The sequence below is a fragment of the Thalassophryne amazonica genome, chromosome 3 (assembly GCF_902500255.1).
Source record: "Thalassophryne amazonica chromosome 3, fThaAma1.1, whole genome shotgun sequence".
In the NCBI taxonomy this organism is placed as follows: domain Eukaryota; kingdom Metazoa; phylum Chordata; class Actinopteri; order Batrachoidiformes; family Batrachoididae; genus Thalassophryne; species Thalassophryne amazonica.
Genome location: NC_047105.1, coordinates 69890992 through 69910788, shown reverse-complemented (window position 1 = coordinate 69910788; position 19797 = coordinate 69890992). Strand labels below are relative to the sequence as shown.

Genomic DNA, 19797 nt, shown 5'->3' with positions numbered 1-19797 from the left:
ACCACCACCAGAGGGCGCCCTGCCTGGAGTGCGGGCTCCAGGCACAAGAGGGCGCTGCCGCCTCACAGGAGCAGCCGGGGTGACAGCTGTCACTTATCACCTACGACAGCTGTCACCAATCATCTGATCTTCAGTGGTATATCAGCAAGACGACATCTCCACCTCTTTGCCGAGATATCGCTCTACCGAGGAGGTAACGTTCTCAGCTGACTGTGAATATCTGTTGCTTGTGTGTGTTGGACAGCAGATATTCTGTTTCCTTTTTCCGACGAGAGGTGGAGGTGGTTTTCCACCATACGTATTGCTGGGTGCAGACGCACCCACATCTAACTGTTTTTGTTCCTCGCCAGCAGTACCAGATCCGACAAGCGGAGGCAGTGGCCACCTGGGAGTTCGGGACTTGGCGGCTCCAGTATTCCCGGGGTTCGGTGGCGGAGGAAATCGTGTGGTTCCGGTTCTGCTTTGGACAGACGTCTTTTATCTTCGAGCCTGCCCACACGACACATTTTTGTGAATTGACTCCATTGACTATTATTGTAATCTGCTGTGTTTGTTGTGCTTATTCACAACAGTAAAGTGTTGTTATTTGACTTCCTCCATTGTCCGTTCATTTGCGCCCCCTGTTGTGGGTCCGTGTTCCTACACTTTCACAACAGGATATCTCGGCCAACGTCATGGACCCCGAGGGGCGTCAACCGGCTGTTGAACGGCCAATGGAAGAGCAGGGCGCACAGGCATCTGCAGGAGGCATGATCGGTGAGTTGCAGCGAATCCTCACCGCCTTTACGGCTCGGTTGGATCTAATGACCGAGCAGAATGTCCTCCTTAACCGCAGGGTGGAGGCTCTCGCCGCGCAGGTGGAAGCGCGCCCTCAGGGCGCTGCTGCGGCTCCCCCTCCTGTCGATCCTGTGCGCAACAGTGACGTTCCACAGGTCGTTCAACGACCCCTCCCACCTTCCCCTGAAGCATACATAAGCCCTCCGGAGCCGTACGGGGTTGTGTGGAGACGTGCACGGACTTTCTTATGCAATGTTCGCTCGTCTTCGCACAACGTCCCGTCATGTACGCGACTGATGCTAGTAAGATAGCTTATGTGATTAATCTGCTTCGCGGTAAGGCACGTGCTTGGGCTACAGCGCTCTGGGAGCAAAATTCACGGCTCCTTCTGATGTATGATGGGTTTGTGAAGGGATTCAGAACAGTGTTCGATCACCCAAATAGAGGAGAAATCGCTTCAGCCGTGCTGCTGTCAATGAGACAGGGGCGCCGGAGCGCAGCTGCTTATGCAGTCGACTTCCGCATCGCGGCTGCGAGGTCCGGCTGGAATAGCACTGCCCTCTGTGCCGCCTTCGTAAACGGACTGTCATTGGTCCTGAAGGAGCACCTGGTGGCTAAGGACGAACCGCGGGATTTGGACGGGCTTATTGATCTCGTTATACGATTAGACAATCGGTTAGAGGAACGCCGTCGGGAGCGAGGCGAAGGACGTGACCGGATACGCGCCGCCCCTCTCCCTTCCGGGTTCGAAAAGGGGCCGCCCTCCCCACGCTCCACAGCCGCAGCGCTTTGTGGGGCAACAGCTCCCCCGTTGACGTTGTTAGGGAAACGCACAGGGCCAAAATGGGGAGGCTGATCCGTGGAGAGTGTTTTCTCTGCAGCTCAACAGAGCACACACAGAGAGACTGCCCCAAACGGCCAAAACGTCAACACTCGCCCTTAGAGACTGGGCTAAGGGGGGGTCAAGACATTCAAGTGAGACACACACAAATTGCCACACGACTCCCAGTCACAATCCTGAGTGGGGATTTAACCCTTCAAGCCCGAGCACTGGTGGACACGGGGTCAGAAGGGAATCTGCTAGACAGCAGATGGGCAAAGGAGGTAGGGCTCCCTCTGGTGGCGCTTCCTTCGCCGTTGCAGGTGCGGGCACTAGATGGCACCCTCCTCCCTTTACTCACACACAAGACACAACCAGTAACTCTGGTGGTGTCTGGAAACCACCGGGAGGAGATTGAGTTTTTTGTAACTCCTTCTACCTCCCGCGTGATTTTGGGCATCCCATGGATGTTAAAGCACAATCCCCGGATCGATTGGCCGTCTGGGGTGGTGGTTCAGTGGAGCGAAACCTGCCATCGGGGGTGTTTAGGATCCTCGGTTCCTCCCGGTTCCCAGGCTAAGGAGGAGGTCAAGTCCCTCCCAATCTGACGGCAGTGCCGGTTGAGTACCACGATCTTGCTGACGTCTTCAGCAAGGATCTGGCACTCACCCTTCCCCCGCACCGTCCGTACGATTGTGCCATTGATTTGGTTCCAGGCGCTGAGTTCCCGTCCAGCAGGCTGTACAACCTCTCACGACCTGAGCGCGAATCAATGGAGACCTACATCTGGGACTCATTAGCTTCCGGGCTGATCCGGAACTCCACCTCCCCGATGGGGGCAGGTTTCTTTTTTGTGGGCAAGAAAGATGGCGGACTTCGTCCATGTATTGATTACAGGGGGCTGAATGAGATTACGGTTCGCAACCGATACCCGTTGCCATTATTAGATTCCGTGTTCACCCCCCTGCATGGAGCCAAGATCTTTACTAAGCTGGATCTTAGAAATGCGTATCACCTGGTTCGGATCCGGAAGGGAGACGAATGGAAGACGGCATTCAACACCCCATTAGGTCACTTTGAGTACCTGGTCATGCCGTTCGGCCTTACCAACGCCCCCGCGACGTTCCAAGCCTTGGTTAACGACGTCTTGCGGGACTTCCTGCACCGATTCGTCTTCGTATATCTGGACGATATTCTCATCTTTTCTCCGGATCCTGAGACCCATGTCCAGCATGTACGTCAGGTCCTGCAGTGGTTGTTAGAGAACCGGCTGTTTGTTAAGGGCGAGAAGTGTGAGTTTCACCACACTTCTTTGTCCTTCCTGGGGTTTATCATCTCCCCCAACTCCATCGCTCCTGATCCGGCCAAGGTTGCGGCGGTGAGAGACTGGCCCCAACCCACCAGCCGTAGGAAGCTGCAACAGTTCCTCGGCTTTGCGAATTTCTACAGGAGGTTCATTAAGGGCTACAGTCAGGTAGTTAGCCCCCTGACAGCCCTGACCTCTCCAAAAGTCCCCTTCACCTGGTCGGATCGGTGCGATGCCGCGTTCAAGGAGTTGAAACGGCGCTTCTCGTCTGCACCCGTTCTGGTGCAGCCCGATCCTAGTCGCCAGTTTGTGGTTGAAGTGGACGCCTCGGACTCAGGGATAGGAGCCGTGCTATCCCAGAGCGGAGAGACCAATAAGGTCCTTCACCCGTGTGCCTATTTCTCCCGCAGGTTGACCCCGGCCGAACGGAACTATGACGTCGGCAATCAAGAACTGCTTGCGGTGAAAGAGGCTCTTGAAGAGTGGAGACATCTGTTGGAGGGAACGTCCGTGCCGTTCACGATTTTCACTGATCACCGGAACCTGGAGTATATCAGGACCGCCAAGCGGCTGAACCCCAGGCAAGCCCGCTGGTCACTGTTCTTCGGCCGTTTTGACTTCCGGATCACCTATCACCCCGGGACCAAAAACCAGAGATCGGATGCCTTGTCCCAGGTGCATGAAGACGAAGTCAAAACGGAGTCGTCGGATCCACCGGAACCAATCATCCCGGAGTCCGCTATCGTGGCCACCCTCACCTGGGACGTAGAGAAAACCGTCCGGGAGGCCCTGGCACGGAGTCCGGACCCCGGAACCGGGCCGAAGAACAAACTTCACGTCCCACCAGAGGCCAGAGCTGCAGTCCTGGACTTCTGTCACGGCTCCAAGTTCTCCTGTCATTTGGGGGTGCGAAGAACCGTGGCAGTTGTCTGGCAGCGCTTCTGGTGGGCGTCCCTGGAGGCCGACGTCCGGGATTATATCCAGGCCTGCACCACCTGCGCCAGGGGCAAGGCTGACCACCGCAGGGCATCGGGACTGCTCCAGCCGCTGCCTGTGCCTCATCGCCCCTGGTCCCACATCGGCCTGGATTTTGTCACGGGCCTCCCACTGTCCCAGGGCAACACTACCATCCTCACGATAGTGGACCGATTCTCCAAGGCGGCCCACTTCGTGGCCCTCCTGAAGCTCCCGACTGCCCAGGAGACAGCGGACCTCCTGGTCCACCACGTCGTCCGGCTGCATGGGATTCCAACAGACATCGTCTCCGATCGCGGTCCCCAGTTCTCCTCGCAAGTCTGGAGGAGCTTCTGCCGGGAACTGGGGGCCACGGTGAGTCTCTCATCCGGGTATCATCCTCAGACCAACGGGCAAGCAGAACGGGCCAATCAGGAAGTAGAACAGGCTTTACGCTGCATGACGGCCGCGCACCCGGCGGCCTGGAGTACCCATTTGGCCTGGATCGAGTATGCCCATAACAGTCAGGTGTCTTCAGCCACCGGCCTCTCCCCTTTTGAGGTGTGTCTGGGGTACCAGCCCCCGCTGTTTCCGGTGGTTGAGGGAGAGGTCGGTGTGCCCTCGGTCCAGGCCCACCTGCGGAAGTACTGTCGGGTGTGGCGCGCCGCCCGTTCTGCTTTGCTAAAGGCCCGGACGAGGGCAAGAGTCCATGCAGACCGTCGGCGGACCCCGGCCCCTGCGTATCGGCCAGGGCAGGAGGTATGGTTGTCGACGAAGGACATCCCCCTCAAAGTGGACTCCCCCAAACTACAGGATCGTTACATCGGTCCCTTCAAGATCCTTAAGGTCATCAATCCGGCCGCAGTGAGGCTTCAGCTTCCGGCCTCACTGCGGATCCATCCTGTTTTCCATGTGTCCCGGATAAAGCCACGTCACACCTCGCCCCTCTGTGTTCCGGGTCCGGCACCGCCTCCTGCCCGGATCATCGATGGCGAGCCGGCTTGGACTGTGCGCCGGCTCTTGGATGTCCGTAGGATGGGCCACGGCTTCCAGTATCTGGTGGACTGGGAGGGGTACGGACCCGAAGAACGCTCCTGGGTGAAGAGGAGCTTCATCCTGGACCCGGCCCTTCTGGCCGATTTCTACCGCCGCCACCCGGACAAGCCTGGTCGGGCGCCAGGAGGCGCCCGTTGAGGGGGGGGTCCTGTTGTGTGGGCCGCTGAAGAGGAGGTACTGCTGGCCCACCACCACCAGAGGGTGCCCTGCCTGGAGTGCGGGCTCCAGGCACAAGAGGGCGCTGCCGCCTCACAGGAGCAGCCGGGGTGACAGCTGTCACTTATCACCTACGACAGCTGTCACCAATCATCTGATCTTCAGTGGTATATCAGCAAGACGACATCTCCACCTCTTTGCCGAGATATCGCTCTACCGAGGAGGTAACGTTCTCAGCTGACTGTGAATATCTGTTGCTTGTGTGTGTTGGACAGCAGATATTCTGTTTCCTTTTTCCGACGAGAGGTGGAGGTGGTTTTCCACCATACGTATTGCTGGGTGCAGACGCACCCACATCTAACTGTTTTTGTTCCTCGCCAGCAGTACCAGATCCGACAAGCGGAGGCAGTGGCCACCTGGGAGTTCGGGACTTGGCGGCTCCAGTATTCCCGGGGTTCGGTGGCGGAGGAAATCGTGTGGTTCCGGTTCTGCTTTGGACAGACGTCTTTTATCTTCGAGCCTGCCCACACGACACATTTTTGTGAATTGACTCCATTGACTATTATTGTAATCTGCTGTGTTTGTTGTGCTTATTCACAACAGTAAAGTGTTGTTATTTGACTTCCTCCATTGTCCATTCATTTGCGCCCCCTGTTGTGGGTCCGTGTTCCTACACTTTCACAACACAATTGGCTTTAAAAAACATCCATTAGTATTTATGGATTTTATTATTAAATAAGCAAAAACATGGTGATCAGTTCCTCCATTTCACCATTGCTGCCGTCCTCATCAGAATCTTCCTCACTGTCATCATTATCTAAAGTATTGCATCCAGTGATGTAATGACAATCACGCCTGGCACATCTGCACAGATCTGTACATGGAGCATTGTTTTGCAGACAAGTACTAATGTCTGCATCTCTGCATTTTTTTTTTTTTTTTTTTTTTACAATCACCAATGCAATACACAAGTTCCATTACACAATCATGCAATTGCATAAAGTCACACTTACCATGAAATCAATTATTCATGAGATACAGTATTCCAGTTTTGCTTTTATATATATATATATATATATATATATATATATATATATATATATATATATATATATATATATATATATATATATATAGTAGTGTTCAGAATAATAGTAGTGCTATGTGACTAAAAAGATTAATCCAGGTTTTGAGTATATTTCTTATTGTTAGATGGGAAACAAGGTACCAGTAGATTCAGTAGATTCTCACAAATCTAACAAGACCAAGCATTCATGATATGCACACTCTTAAGGCTATGAAATTGGGCTATTAGTAAAAAAAGTAGAAAAGGGGGTGTTCACAATAATAGTAGTGTGGCATTCAGTCAGTGAGTTTGTCAATTTTGTGGAACAAACAGGTGTGAATCAGGTGTCCCCTATTTAAGGATGAAGCCAGCATCTGTTGAACATGCTTTTCTCTTTGAAAGCCTGAGGAAAATGGGACGTTCAGGACATTGTTCAGAAGAACAGCGTAGTTTGATTAAAAAGTTAATTGGAGAGGGGAAAACTTATACGCAGGTGCAAAAAATTATCGGCTGTTCATCTGTTTGTTCAACACGGTGGCAACACTTTTGCATGGACAGCCACCTGTAGTTCGCTCTGCTTTTACAGCACATTTCCTGGATTACTTTGGGAAGAAAATAGAAGACATCAGGTTAAACATATCCCGGCATGCCTTAATCCAGCCACTACACCCTGCTGTTGATGTGGGCGCCACTACTGAGGTATTACCTAGATTTACAGAATTTGACAGTATCTCACTAGGCATGCTGACAAAACTCGTAATGTCAACAAAAAGCACAACCTGTTTATTTGATCCTATACCAACAAAACTGTTTAAGGACCTGTGGCCCACTCTTGGGCCGACTGTGCTGGAAATGATTAATCTTTCTTTAACTTCTGGATCTGTTCCTAAATGTTTCAAATCTACAGTGATTAAACCATTACTTAAGAAACCTAATCTTGACCCTAGTGTATTGACAAACTATCGGCCGATATCAAATCTATCATTTTTCTCTAAAATTCTGGAAAAAGTGGTGTCACGGCAGCTCGTAGACTATCTTACTGAGAATAATCTCTTTGAGCCACTGCAGTCTGCTTTTACAAAATATCATTCCACAGAGACGGCTCTCACTAAAGTGGTGAATGATCTTCTGTTTACAATGGATTCGGACACCACTACGGTTCTGTTGCTGTTAGATCTCAGTGCTGCATTTGATACAGTGGATCATCATATTCTACTTGATAGGCTGGAAAATCATTTTGGGATTACTGGGAGTGCCCTTGCATGGCTGACGTCATACTTGACCAGTCGTTCTCACTGTGTTTTGTACATGAAATTTAGGGTTCCACAGGGGTCTGTCTTAGGCCCCCTGCTTTTCTCCCTTTATATAGTACCCCTTGGGCACATATTGCGGTGTTTTGGGATTACCTTTCACTGCTATGTGTTGGGAAAGTGTAGGTACACGGACCCACAACAGGGGGCGCAAATGAACGGACAATGGAGGAAGTCAAATAACAACACTTTACTGTTGTGAATGGGCACAACAAATACAACAGATCACAACAATAGACAAAAAGCCAAATCACAAAAGGTGTCGTGTGGGCAGGCTCGAAGATAGGAGACGTCTGTCCAAAGCAGAGCTGGAACCACACGATTTCCTCTGCCACCAGACCCTGGGAATACTGGAGCCGCCAAGTCCCGAACTCCCAGGTGGCCACTGCCTCCGCGTGTCGGACCTGGTACTGCTGGCGAGGAACAAAAAACAATTAAATGTGGGCGCGTTTGCACCCAGCAATCCGCACGGCAGGAAAACTACCTCCACCTCTCGTTGGAAAAGGAGTCTGCTATACAACGCACAAAAAGTCACAAAAAGTTACTGTCACACAGTCAGCTGAGAATGTTACCTTCCAGGTAGAACGATATCTCGGCAAAGAGGTGGAGACGTCGTCCTGCTGATGTACCCCTGCTGATCGGATGATTGGTAACAGCTGTTGCAGGTGATGCGTGACAGCTGTCACCCTGGCTGCTCCTGTGAGGCGGCTGCGCCCTCTGGTGCCTGGAGCCCGCACTCCAGACAGGGCGCCCTCTGGTGGTGGGCCAGCAGTACCTCCTCTTCTGGCGGCCCACACAACAGGACCCCCCCTCAACGGGCGCCTCCTGGCGCCCGACCAGGCTTGTCCGGGTGGCGGCGGTAGAAATCGGCCAGGAGGGCCGGGTCCAGGATGAAGCTCCTCTTCACCCAGGAGCGTTCTTCGGGACCGTACCCCTCCCAGTCCACCAAATACTGGAAGCCCCGGCCCATCCTACGGACATCCAAGAGCCGGCGTACAGTCCAAGCCGGCTCGCCATCGATGATCCGGGCAGGAGGCGGCGCCGGACCCGGAGTACAGAGGGGTGAGGTGTGATGCGGTTTGACACGGGACACATGAAACACAGGATGGATCCGCAGTGAGGCCGGAAGCTGAAGCCTCACTGCGGCGGGACTGATGACCTTAAGGATCTTGAAAGGGCCGATGTAACGGTCCTGTAGCTTGGGGGAGTCCACTTTGAGGGGAATGTCCTTTGTGGATAACCACACCTCCTGCCCTGGCCGATACGCAGGGGCCGGGGTCCGCCGACGGTCTGCATGGGCTTTAGCCCTCGTCCGGGCCTTTAGCAAAGCAGAACGGGCGGCACGCCACACCCGACGGCACTTCCGCAGGTGGGCCTGGACCGAGGGCACACCGACCTCTCCCTCAACCACCGGAAACAACGGGGGCTGATACCCCAGACACACCTCAAAAGGGGAGAGGCCGGTGGCTGAAGACACCTGGCTGTTATGGGCATACTCGATCCAGGCCAAATGGGTACTCCTGGCCGCCGGGTGCGCGGCAGTCACGCAGCGCAAGGCCTGTTCCACCTCCTGGTTTACCCGTTCTGCTTGCCCGTTGGTCTGAGGGTGGTACCCGGACGAGAGACTCACCTTGGCCCCCAGTTCCCGGCAGAAGCTCCTCCAGACTTGCGAGGAGAACTGGGGACCGCGATCGGAGACGATGTCTGTTGGAATCCCATGCAGCCGGACGACGTGGTGGACCAGGAGGTCCGCTGTCTCCTGGGCTGTCGGGAGCTTCGGGAGGGCCACGAAGTGGGCCGCCTTGGAGAATCGGTCCACTATCGTGAGGATGGTGGTGTTACCCTGGGACGGCGGGAGGCCCGTGACAAAATCCAGGCCGATGTGGGACCAGGGGCGATGAGGCACAGGCAACGGCTGGAGTAGTCCTGATGCCCTGCGATGGTCAGCCTTGCCCCTGGCGCAGGTGGTGCAGGCCTGGATATAATCCCGGACGTCGGCCTCTAGGGACACCCACCAGAAGCGCTGCCGGACAACTGCCACGGTTCTTCGCACCCCTGGATGACAGGAGAGCTTGGAGCCGTGACATAAGTCCAGGACTGCAGCCCTAGCTTCTGGTGTGACGTATAGTTTGTTCTTCGGCCCAGTTCCGGGGTCCGGGCTCCGTGCCAGGGCCTCCCGGACGGTTCTCTCTACGTCCCAGGTGAGGGTGGCCACGATAGTGGACTCCGGGATGATGGGTTCCGGTGGATCCGACAACTCCGCTTTGACTTCTTCTTCATGTACCCGGGACAAGGCATCCGATCTCTGGTTTTTGGTCCCGGGACGGTAGGTGATCCGGAAGTCAAAACGGCCGAAGAACAGTGACCAGCGGGCTTGCCTGGGGTTCAGCCGCTTGGCGGTCCTGATATACTCCAGGTTCCGGTGGTCAGTGAAAACCGCGAATGGCACGGACGTCCCTCCAACAGATGTCTCCACTCTTCAAGAGCCTCTTTCACCGCAAGGAGTTCTCGATTGCCGACGTCATAGTTCCGTTCGGCCGGGGTCAACCTGCGGGAAAAATAGGCACACGGGTGAAGGACCTTATCGGTCTTCCCGCTCTGGGAAAGCACAGCTCCTATCCCTGAGTCCGAGGCGTCCACTTCAACCACTAACTGGCGACTAGGATTGGGCTGCACCAGAACGGGTGCAGACGAGAAGCGCCGTTTCAACTCCTTGAACGCGGCATCGCAACGATCCGACCAGGTGAAGGGGACTTTTGGTGAGGTCAGGGCTGTCAGGGGGCTAGCTACCTGACTGTAGCCCTTAATGAACCTCCTGTAGAAATTTGCAAAGCCGAGGAACTGTTGCAGCTTCCTACGGCTAGTGGGTTGGGGCCAGTCTCTCACCGCCGCAACCTTGGCCGGATCAGGAGTGACGGAGTTGGGGGAGATGATAAACCCCAGGAAGGACAAAGATGTGCGGTGAAACTCACACTTCTCGCCCTTCACAAACAGCCGGTTCTCCAACAACCGCTGCAGGACCTGACGTACATGCCGGACATGAGTCTCAGGATCCGGAGAAAAGATGAGTATATCGTCTAGATATACGAAGACGAATCAGTGCAGGAAATCCCGCAAGACATCATTAACTAATGCTTGGAACGTCGCGGGGGCGTTTGTGAGGCCGAACGGCATGACCAGGTACTCAAAGTGACCTAAGGGGGTGTTAAATGCCGTCTTCCACTCGTCTCCCTTCCGGATCCGAACCAGGTGATACGCATTTCTAAGATCTAGCTTCATGAATATTTGGGCTCCATGCAGGGGCGTGAACACTGAATCCAACAAGGGCAACGGGTATCGATTACGAACCGTGATTTCGTTCAGTCCCCTATAATCAATGCATGGACGAAGTCCGCCGTCTTTTTTACCCACAAAAAAGAAACCTGCACCCATCGGGGAGGTGGAATTCCGGATCAACCCGGCGGCTAAAGAGTCCCGGATGTAGGTCTCCATTGATTCGCGCTCAGGTCGCGAGAGGTTGTACAGCCTGCTGGATGGGAACTCAACGCCTGGAACCAAATCAATGGCACAATCGTACGGACGGTGGGGGGGAAGGGTGAGCGCCAGATCCTTACTGAACACATCCACAAGGTCATGGTACTCCACCGGCACCGTCCCCAGATTGGGCGGGACTCTGACCTCCTCCTTAGCCAGGGAACCGGGAGGAACCGAGGAACCTAAACATACCCGATGGCAGGTCTCGCTCCACTGAACCACTACCCCGGACGGCCAATCGATCCGGGGATTGTGTTTTAACATCCAGGGGAACCCTAGAATCACGCGGGAGGTGGCAGGAGTCACAAAAAACTTGATCTCCTCCCAGTGATTTCCTGACACCACCAAAGTTACTGGTGGTGTCTTATGTGTGATTAGAGGGAGTAGGGAGCCATCTAGTGCCCGCACCTGCACAGGCGAGGTAAGCGCCACCAGAGGGAGCCCTACCTCCCTGGCCCATCTGCTGTCTAACAGATTCCCTTCAGAGCCCGTGTCCACCAGTGCTGGGGCCTTCAGGGTTAAATCCTCATAAAGGATTGTCACTGGGAGTCGTGTGGCAGTATGGGTATGTCCCACGTGAATGTTTTGGACCACTCCTAACCCAGTGTCTAGGGGCGGGCGTTTGGTGTTTAACCGCTCGGGGCAGTCCCTCACTTGATGCTCTATTGAGCACAAACAAAGCACGCTCCGCGGGCCAGTCTCCTCTGTCTATCTGGTGCCCTAAATGTGGCCCTGCTCGTGTCCATAGCTTCGTCAGCAGGGGGAGCTGTCACCACATGGAGTGTAGAGGCCGTGGAGCGTGGGGAGGGCGGAACTCGGTCGGAACCGGAAGGGAGAGGGACGGCGCGTGCCCGGCCACGCCCTTCGTCTCGTTCCCGACGGCGTTCTTCTAACCGATTGTCTAATCGTATAACGAGATCAATAAGCCCGTCTAAATCCCGCGGTTCGTCCTTGGCCACCAGGTGCTCCTTCAGAACCAACGACAGTCCGTTTACGAAGGCGGCGCGGAGGGCAGTGTTATTCCAGCCGGACCTCGCAGCCGCGATGCGGAAGTCGACTGCATAAGCAGCTGCGCTCCGGCGCCCCTGTCTCATTGACAGCAGCACGGTGCTGAAGCGGTCTCTCCTCTATTTGGGTGATCGAACACTGTTCTGAACTCCCTCACAAACCCATCATATGTCAGAAGGAGCCGTGAATTTTGCTCCCAGAGCGCTGTAGCCCAAGCGCGTGCCTTGCCGCGAAGCAAATTAATCACATAAGCTATCTTACTAGCATCAGTCGCGTACATGACGGGACGTTGTGCGAAGACGAGCGAACACTGCATAAGAAAGTCCGCGCATGTCTCCACACAACCCCCGTACGGCTCTGGAGGGCTTATGTATGCTTCAGGGGAAGGTGGGAGGGGTCGTTGAACGACCTGTGAAACGTCACTGTTGCGCACAGGATCGACAGGAGGGGGAGCCTAAGCAGCGCCCTGAGGGCGCGCTTCCACCTGCGCGGCGAGAGCCTCCACCCTGCGGTTAAGGAGGACATTCTGCTCGGTCATCAGATCCAGCCGAGCCGTAAAAGCGGTGAGGATTCACTGCAACTCACCGATCATTCCTCCTGCAGACGCCTGTGCGCCCTGCTCTTCCATTGGCCGTTCAACAGCCGGTTGACGCTTCTCGGGGTCCATGACGTTGGCCGAGATATCCTGTTGGGAAAGTGTAGGTACACGGACCCACAACAGGGGGCGCAAATGAACGGACAATGGAGGAAGTCAAATAACAACACTTTACTGTTGTGAATGGGCACAACAAATACAACAGATCACAACAATAGACAAAAAGCCAAATCACAAAAGGTGTCGTGTGGGCAGACTCGAAGATAGGAGACGTCTGTCCAAAGCAGAGCCGGAACCACACGATTTCCTCTGCCACCAGACCCCGGGAATACTGGAGCCGCCAAGTCCCGAACTCCCAGGTGGCCACTGCCTCCGCATGTCGGACCTGGTACTGCTGGCGAGGAACAAAAAACAATTAAATGTGGGCGCGTTTGCACCCAGCAATCCGCACGGCAGGAAAACTACCTCCACCTCTCGTTGGAAAAGGAGTCTGCTATACAACGCACAAAAAGTCACAAAAAGTTACTGTCACACAGTCAGCTGAGAATGTTACCTTCCAGGTAGAACGATATCTCGGCAAAGAGGTGGAGACGTCGTCCTGCTGATGTACCCCTGCTGATCGGATGATTGGTAACAGCTGTTGCAGGTGATGCGTGACAGCTGTCACCCTGGCTGCTCCTGTGAGGCGGCTGCGCCCTCTGGTGCCTGGAGCCCGCACTCCAGAAAGGGCGCCCTCTGGTGGTGGGCCAGCAGTACCTCCTCTTCTGGCGGCCCACACAACACTATGCAGATGATACTCAGTTATACATGCCGATAACTGCTTGTTTTAGTTTTGTACAAGGTCCCTAAGATTATTCTGTTATTTGCCTGTTTTTTTTGTATTCTAAAAATATTAAAATTAATTAAAATACTATTAACATTATTAATAATATAATTTAATATATTATTTATTGTATTCTTATGTTCTATTCTCTTAAGTATTTAAAAAAAACTTATAACGTCTTATCAATGTGTTTTACACTTGATTTGTGTAAAGCACTTGGTTTGATGAAATATGCTATTTATAATCAATGAAATCACATTTTATATCATAAATATAATATACAGTTGTGTACACACACACACAGGTATGTTTTTTAAAGGGTTTTAATAAATTGTAGGTTAATTTTACCTCAAGCGCTGCCTCTTTTATCACATCTGCATGGATGTCCAGCTGTTCTCTGGCAAGGAAAGGCAGTGCTTTTAAACCTGGGGTCGAGTGTAGAGGCCTTGTGGAGAAGCTTTTGGGTCTTCACACTGCTGTATCTCTTGGCCAGATCTTCATGGATCGCCCGTTTACTTTCCCAGACAAGTGTGGAGTTATCAGAGTCATCTCCTGTGTCGTGAAGAAGCTGGGGAAGCAATGGAGCGATGACTGACAGTGTAGGTGATGAATCCTCTGACATGATGTTGGTGGCGTCTCTCATTGGCCTGAGTTTCATAGTTATTTCTTCAGGATGCTTTATTTCTGCGTCACTTAGTGTGGAGGTGTCGGCTGTGTTATTTTTTCGCACCCCAGGATTGGCGAGCGCAGCACATATGGCAGGCTGCTGCTCCAGAAACCTGTCGACCATCTCGTATGCGCTATTCCATCTGGTCGCGACGTCGATTTGCAGCTTGTGATCTTCCAAACCAAGAGCCTTCTGACTCACTTTCAGGGCCTCACACGCCATGGTGCTCCGATGGAAATAACCAGTGATTTGCCTAATCCTCCCTAGCACCTGTGACACAGTATTGAGCTTCAGAGCTCGCTGAGCTGCGAGGTTGAGTGTGTGTGTGGAAAACAAGATACATGTGTTAGGTTCTCCTCAAGCTGCATAGCAGCAAGCATGTTAGATGCGTTGTCTGTAACAATCACCAGGTCCACGAGCATTAGCTTCCATTCCTTTGCGACTGAGTTAAAAGTTGCATGAATGTTTTGAGCAGTGTGGCTTTCATGCATCACCCTAGTTTGCAGGACGTGAGACTGGAGCTGCCATTCTTCTGTGATGTAGTGCGCCGTAAATGTAGCGTATGATTCGGTTGCCCTAGAGGTCCAGTGATCACACGTAAGTGCTACTCTGGTGGCGGTTTTGGCCACGGCTTCCCCGACCTTTAGCTTTGTCTCTCTGTAAAGTTCAGGTACAGCAGTGTCCGTGAAGTATGTGCGTGAAGGTATGACATACCGTGGCTCAATAGTCTTAATCATGAATTTGAAGCTGTCTCTCTCCACTGCGCTGTATGGTCGCAGGTCTTTTGCGATGAAACAAGCGATGGATTTTGTTATCTTCTTTGCCCGTTCACAATTGTGTGGCAGTTTTTCAAAGTGGTGAAGCGTGCGCTGATCAGCTGGTCGTGTTGGCGCTGTCTTCACTGGATTATCCAATTCTATCAGCAACTCTGGGTGATGTCTTTCTAGGTGAGAACGGGGATTTGAAGTATTCCCGAAATACATTACCATTGTAATCTCTGCAAATCGCATGAGTCATGTCGAGCCCTTTCTTACCCGGGCCGGGTTGACGGTAAAATCCAAAGTGTTTCCAAATGGTTGCTTTCAAAGACCACGGAGACGGTTGGATTTCTTTTTCTTCATCCTCCATACTTTAGCGGTGCAACAACAAACACCGTAACACGATGACAATACACAGCCCTCTGTAGCCTACTAGGCTAGCATGCCTGTACATAGCCCACGCTGCTTCTTTGTTTTGCCAAGCACTACGGGGGCTGAGAAGGCACACCTGCACCCGCAAAAAAAACATAGATTTTTTGAAAATGAAAATCGATTCTGAATCGTTCATTGTTAGAAACACGATTCGAGAACGAATCGATTTTTTCCTGCACCCCTAGTGCTGAGGGAGGACATGCAGATGGTTGGTGTGACAGAAGAAGTTACAGAAGACAGGGTGAGATGGAAACGATTGATCTGCTGTGGCGACCCCTAACAGGAACAACTGAAAGAAAAAGAAAAAACAATGAATTAAAAATCGAAATTACTCATTAATGTACCCAGATATTGCGTGTGAAAAGTAACTGAACATTTCCTGTAATATTCGCTGCCAAATGTGCAAAAATCATGCCCACCTTTTTTATAGGTCAAATAAAGTCAAAATATATTAGGACTGCTGGGTCTACTGTCTACTGGAAGCAGTGGGCAGCCACAGTCCCGCGCCTTGGGACCAACTCCAGATGTGGAGATGCAGACTCTATGAGAGGAAACAGCAGTGCCCGGAAGAAAACAATGCAGACATGGGTGGAATTTGCAAACTCCACACAGCATGGACCAGGCAGGAAGTGACCCCCAGGACCTTCTTGCTGTGACCACTACGCCACCACACAGCCATACACTCTAAAAAAGGAAGTGCTGTCTCAACAAGAAAAAGTGATGTAACAATTTGCATAGATTTTTTAAAAGTTATTTCAACTCAGTTATTTCAACTTAACTGGAGAAGTCTTGTGGCATTAACTCAGCTGAAAGTTGAAATAACTGAGTTGAAATAATTTTTCATTTTTTAGAGTGTAGTATTAATCAATCAATCAATCAATTTTATTTATATAGCGCCAAATCACTACAAACAGTTGCCCCAAGGCGCTTTATATTGTAAGGCAAGGCCATACAATAATTACGTAAAAACCCCAACGGTCAAAACGACCCCCTGTGAGCAAGCACTTAGCGACAGTGGAAGGAAAAAACTCCCTTTTAACAGGAAGAAACCTCCAGCAGAACCAGGCTCAGGGAGGGGCAGTCTTCTGCTGGGACTGGTTGGGGCTGAGGGAGAGAACCAGGAAAAAGACATGCTGTGGAGGGGAGCAGAGATCAATCACTAATGATTAAATGCAGAGTGGTGCATACAGAGCAAAAAGAGAAAGAAACACTCAGTGCATCATGGGAACCCCCCAGCAGTCTAAGTCTATAGCAGCATAACTAAGGGATGGTTCAGGGTCACCTGATCCAGCCCTAACTATAAGCTTTAGCAAAAGCTTATAGTTAGCTATTAGTATTGGTGGATAAGAATGTGGATCTGTGAGTGTTGATACAGTATATAGAGACACATAACAGGTGTGTTTGTGCAGGTGCACACACTTTTTTCTGTAATACACTGTGCTGACCAGCACTCTGTGTTATTGGCCCTCACACTTAAAATGCCTCTGCTTGCACACGCTGTGTTGTATAATTTCCTTGCAAGTTCAGCCTTCATTATTTTTTATTTATTTATATATTTTACACATTTCCCCTCATGGTACTCTTGTTCTCTGACTCATTTGGCCACATCGTGTCTTACTTCACACCGAAACTAAATGTGGTACTGCTGAGACAATGATATACATAAAATGTTTGTTTTTGTCTCTACAGCAGAGTACAACAGGGGGGAAAGTGTCTCTTAAACATCAGCTCCTGCAGGTCATCATACGAGTGGCTCAGTACCGCATGCTCCTCACAGGTAAGTCCACCGTAAAGGACAAGATATGGTTAAGCTGCTGCAGACTGTCCTTTTTTGATTGCTCAGATTGTGCATTATTATTAGGGATGGAACAGTACTACTTTTTTATGTCTGATATGATATTCATATGAGAACCTTCAGTATCTGCCGATACTGATCCAATACCATTTTCCCTTTTTTACAACAGCTAATCTGTTAATAAATGCATTTGACTGAATGGAATTTATTGACCTAGTCCTTAGGGTTGGTTGATCGAGAACTGGTTCCACTGAAGAATTGGTTCCACTGGAGAAGTTCCAAATCTTTTAATCCAAAGGAATCGTACTGTTGTGAAAGTGTCGTGACACGGACCCACAACAGGGGGCGTTAATGAACGGACAATGGATAAGCCAAAAAGTAACAATTTAATGTTGTGAATCGCACAACGAAGTACAGACAATACCAATATGGTGGAATGTCAATTATACACAAGGTGACATGTGGGCAGGCTCGAAGACAGAAGACGTCTGGCGAGAGAAGAGCCGGATCCCACACAGCTTCCACCACCAACGGATCTGAAGAACACCGGAGCCGCCAAGCCCTGCACCCCAGGTGGCCACTGTCTTCAGCAGTCAGACCGGTACTGCTGGCAGAGAACAGAAACAGTACTGATGAGTGTGAGTTCGCACACTCAGTAATCCCACAGTCAGTGTTCAGTTAGGAGGGAGAACCTCCACCTCCGATAACACACTCAAACAGCTCCTGAGACAACCACTATATGGGTGGGGTGGGAGGCGAAGCCGTCACAGTCCACACCAAACGCCAACTCAGCAGACAGGGAATCCGTCCCAGGAAAACGGCTGCAAAAGAGATCAGACTAATGCTCGAGTCAGGTTCAGCAGAGAAATTACCTGAATGGTAGCTGATTTCTCGGCGGGGAGGTGGAGTTGCAGTCCGGCCTTTATGGTGGTGGTGATGAGTAGTGGATGAGTGACAGCTGGTACGGATGATGGGTGACAGCTGTCACTCCCGGTCCCTCCGACGCCCTCTCGTGCTTGAAGCCCGCACTTCAAGCAGGGCGCCATCTTGTGATGGTGGGCCAGCAGTACCTCCTCTTCAGCGGCCCACACAACAGGACCCCCCCCTCAACAGGCGCCTCCTGGCGCCCGACCAGGCTTGTCCGGGTGACGGGTTGTAGAAGTCGACCAGGAGGGCCGGGTCCAGGATGAAGCTCCTCTTCACCCAGGAGCGTTCTTCAGGTCCATACCCCTCCCAGTCCACCAGATACTGGAACCCCCGGCCCTTTCGACGGACGTCCAGGAGCCGGCGTACTGTCCATGCGGGCTCCCCGTCGATGATCCGGGCAGGAGGCGGCGCTGGTCCGGGGCACACAGTGGTGAGGTATGGCAGGGCTTGAGTCTCAACACATGAAAAACGGGGTGTATCCGCAGTGAAGCTGGCAGCTTCAGCTTCACTGCGGCCGGACTGAGGACTTTGAGTATGGGAAATGGTCCAGTGTACCTGTCCTTTAGCTTCTGGGATTCCACCTGCAGGGGGATGTCCTTTGTGGATAGCCAGACCTCCTGCCCGGGCTGGTATGCAGGGGCCGGGGAACGCCGGCGGTCTGCATGGGCCTTAGCCCTTGTCCGGGCTCTGAGGAGGGCAGAGCGGACGGTACGCCACACCCGACGGCACTTCCTCAGATGGGCCTGGACCAAGGGCACCCCGACCTCTCCGTCCACTAGTGGAAACAATGGGGCTGGTACCCCAAACACACCTCAAACGGGGAGAGGCCGGTGGCAGATGTAACTTGGCTATTATTAGCATACTCGATCCAGGCCAGATGGTCACTCCAGGCCGTCGGGTGCGCGGAGGTCACGCAGCGGAGGGCCTGCTCCAGTTCCTGGTTTGTCTGCTCTGCCTGCCCGTTTGTCTGGGGGTGGTACCCAGACGAGAGACTGATGGTGGCCCCCAGTTCCCTGCAGAAACTCCTCCAGACCTGGGAGGAGAACTGAGGACCACGATCCGAGACAATGTCCGATGGAATCCCATGCAGACGCACGACATGGTGGACCAGGAGGTCTGCAGTCTCCTGGGCCGTCGGGAGCTTCGGGAGGGCCACGAAGTGGGCCGCCTTGGAGAACCGGTCCACTATCGTGAAGATGGAAGTCATGCCCTGGGATGGCGGGAGGCCCGTGACAAAGTCCAGGCCAATGTGAGACCAGGGGCGATGAGGCACGGGCAGAGGCTGGAGGAGGCCTTGGGCCTTGTGGTGGTCGGCTTTCCCCCTGGCACAGGTGGTGCAGGCCTGGACATACTCCCGGACGTCGGCTTCAATAAACACCCACCAGAAGCGCTGCCGGACCACTGCCACGGTCCTTCGCACCCCTGGATGACAGGAGAGCTTGGAACCGTGACAGAAGCCAAGGACCGCAGCCCTGGCCTCTGGTGGGACGTACAATTTGTCCTTCGGACCTGTCCCCGGGTCTGGGCTCCGTGTCAGGGCCTCCCGGACGGTCTTCTTCACGTCCCAGGTAAGGGTGGCCACGACAATGGACTCGGGGATGATGGTTTCAGGGGGGTCTGACTGCTCGGTCTTGACCTCCTCTTCATGCACCCAGGACAGGGCGTCAGATCGTTGGTTTTTTGTCCCGGGGCGGTAGGTGATCCGGAAGTCGCCCGAAGAACAGCGACCAGCGGCTTGCCTGGGGTTTCAGACGCCTGGCGGTCCGAATGTACTCCAGGTTCCGATGGTCCGTGTGAAAACCGTAAATGGTAC

At 52.8% G+C, this 19797-nt stretch overlaps 1 pseudogene; it reads left to right on the top strand.

Moving 5' to 3' along the window:
* Window positions 1–19797, top strand: part of LOC117506981 — a 111358-nt pseudogene that overhangs the window by 43072 nt on the left and 48489 nt on the right.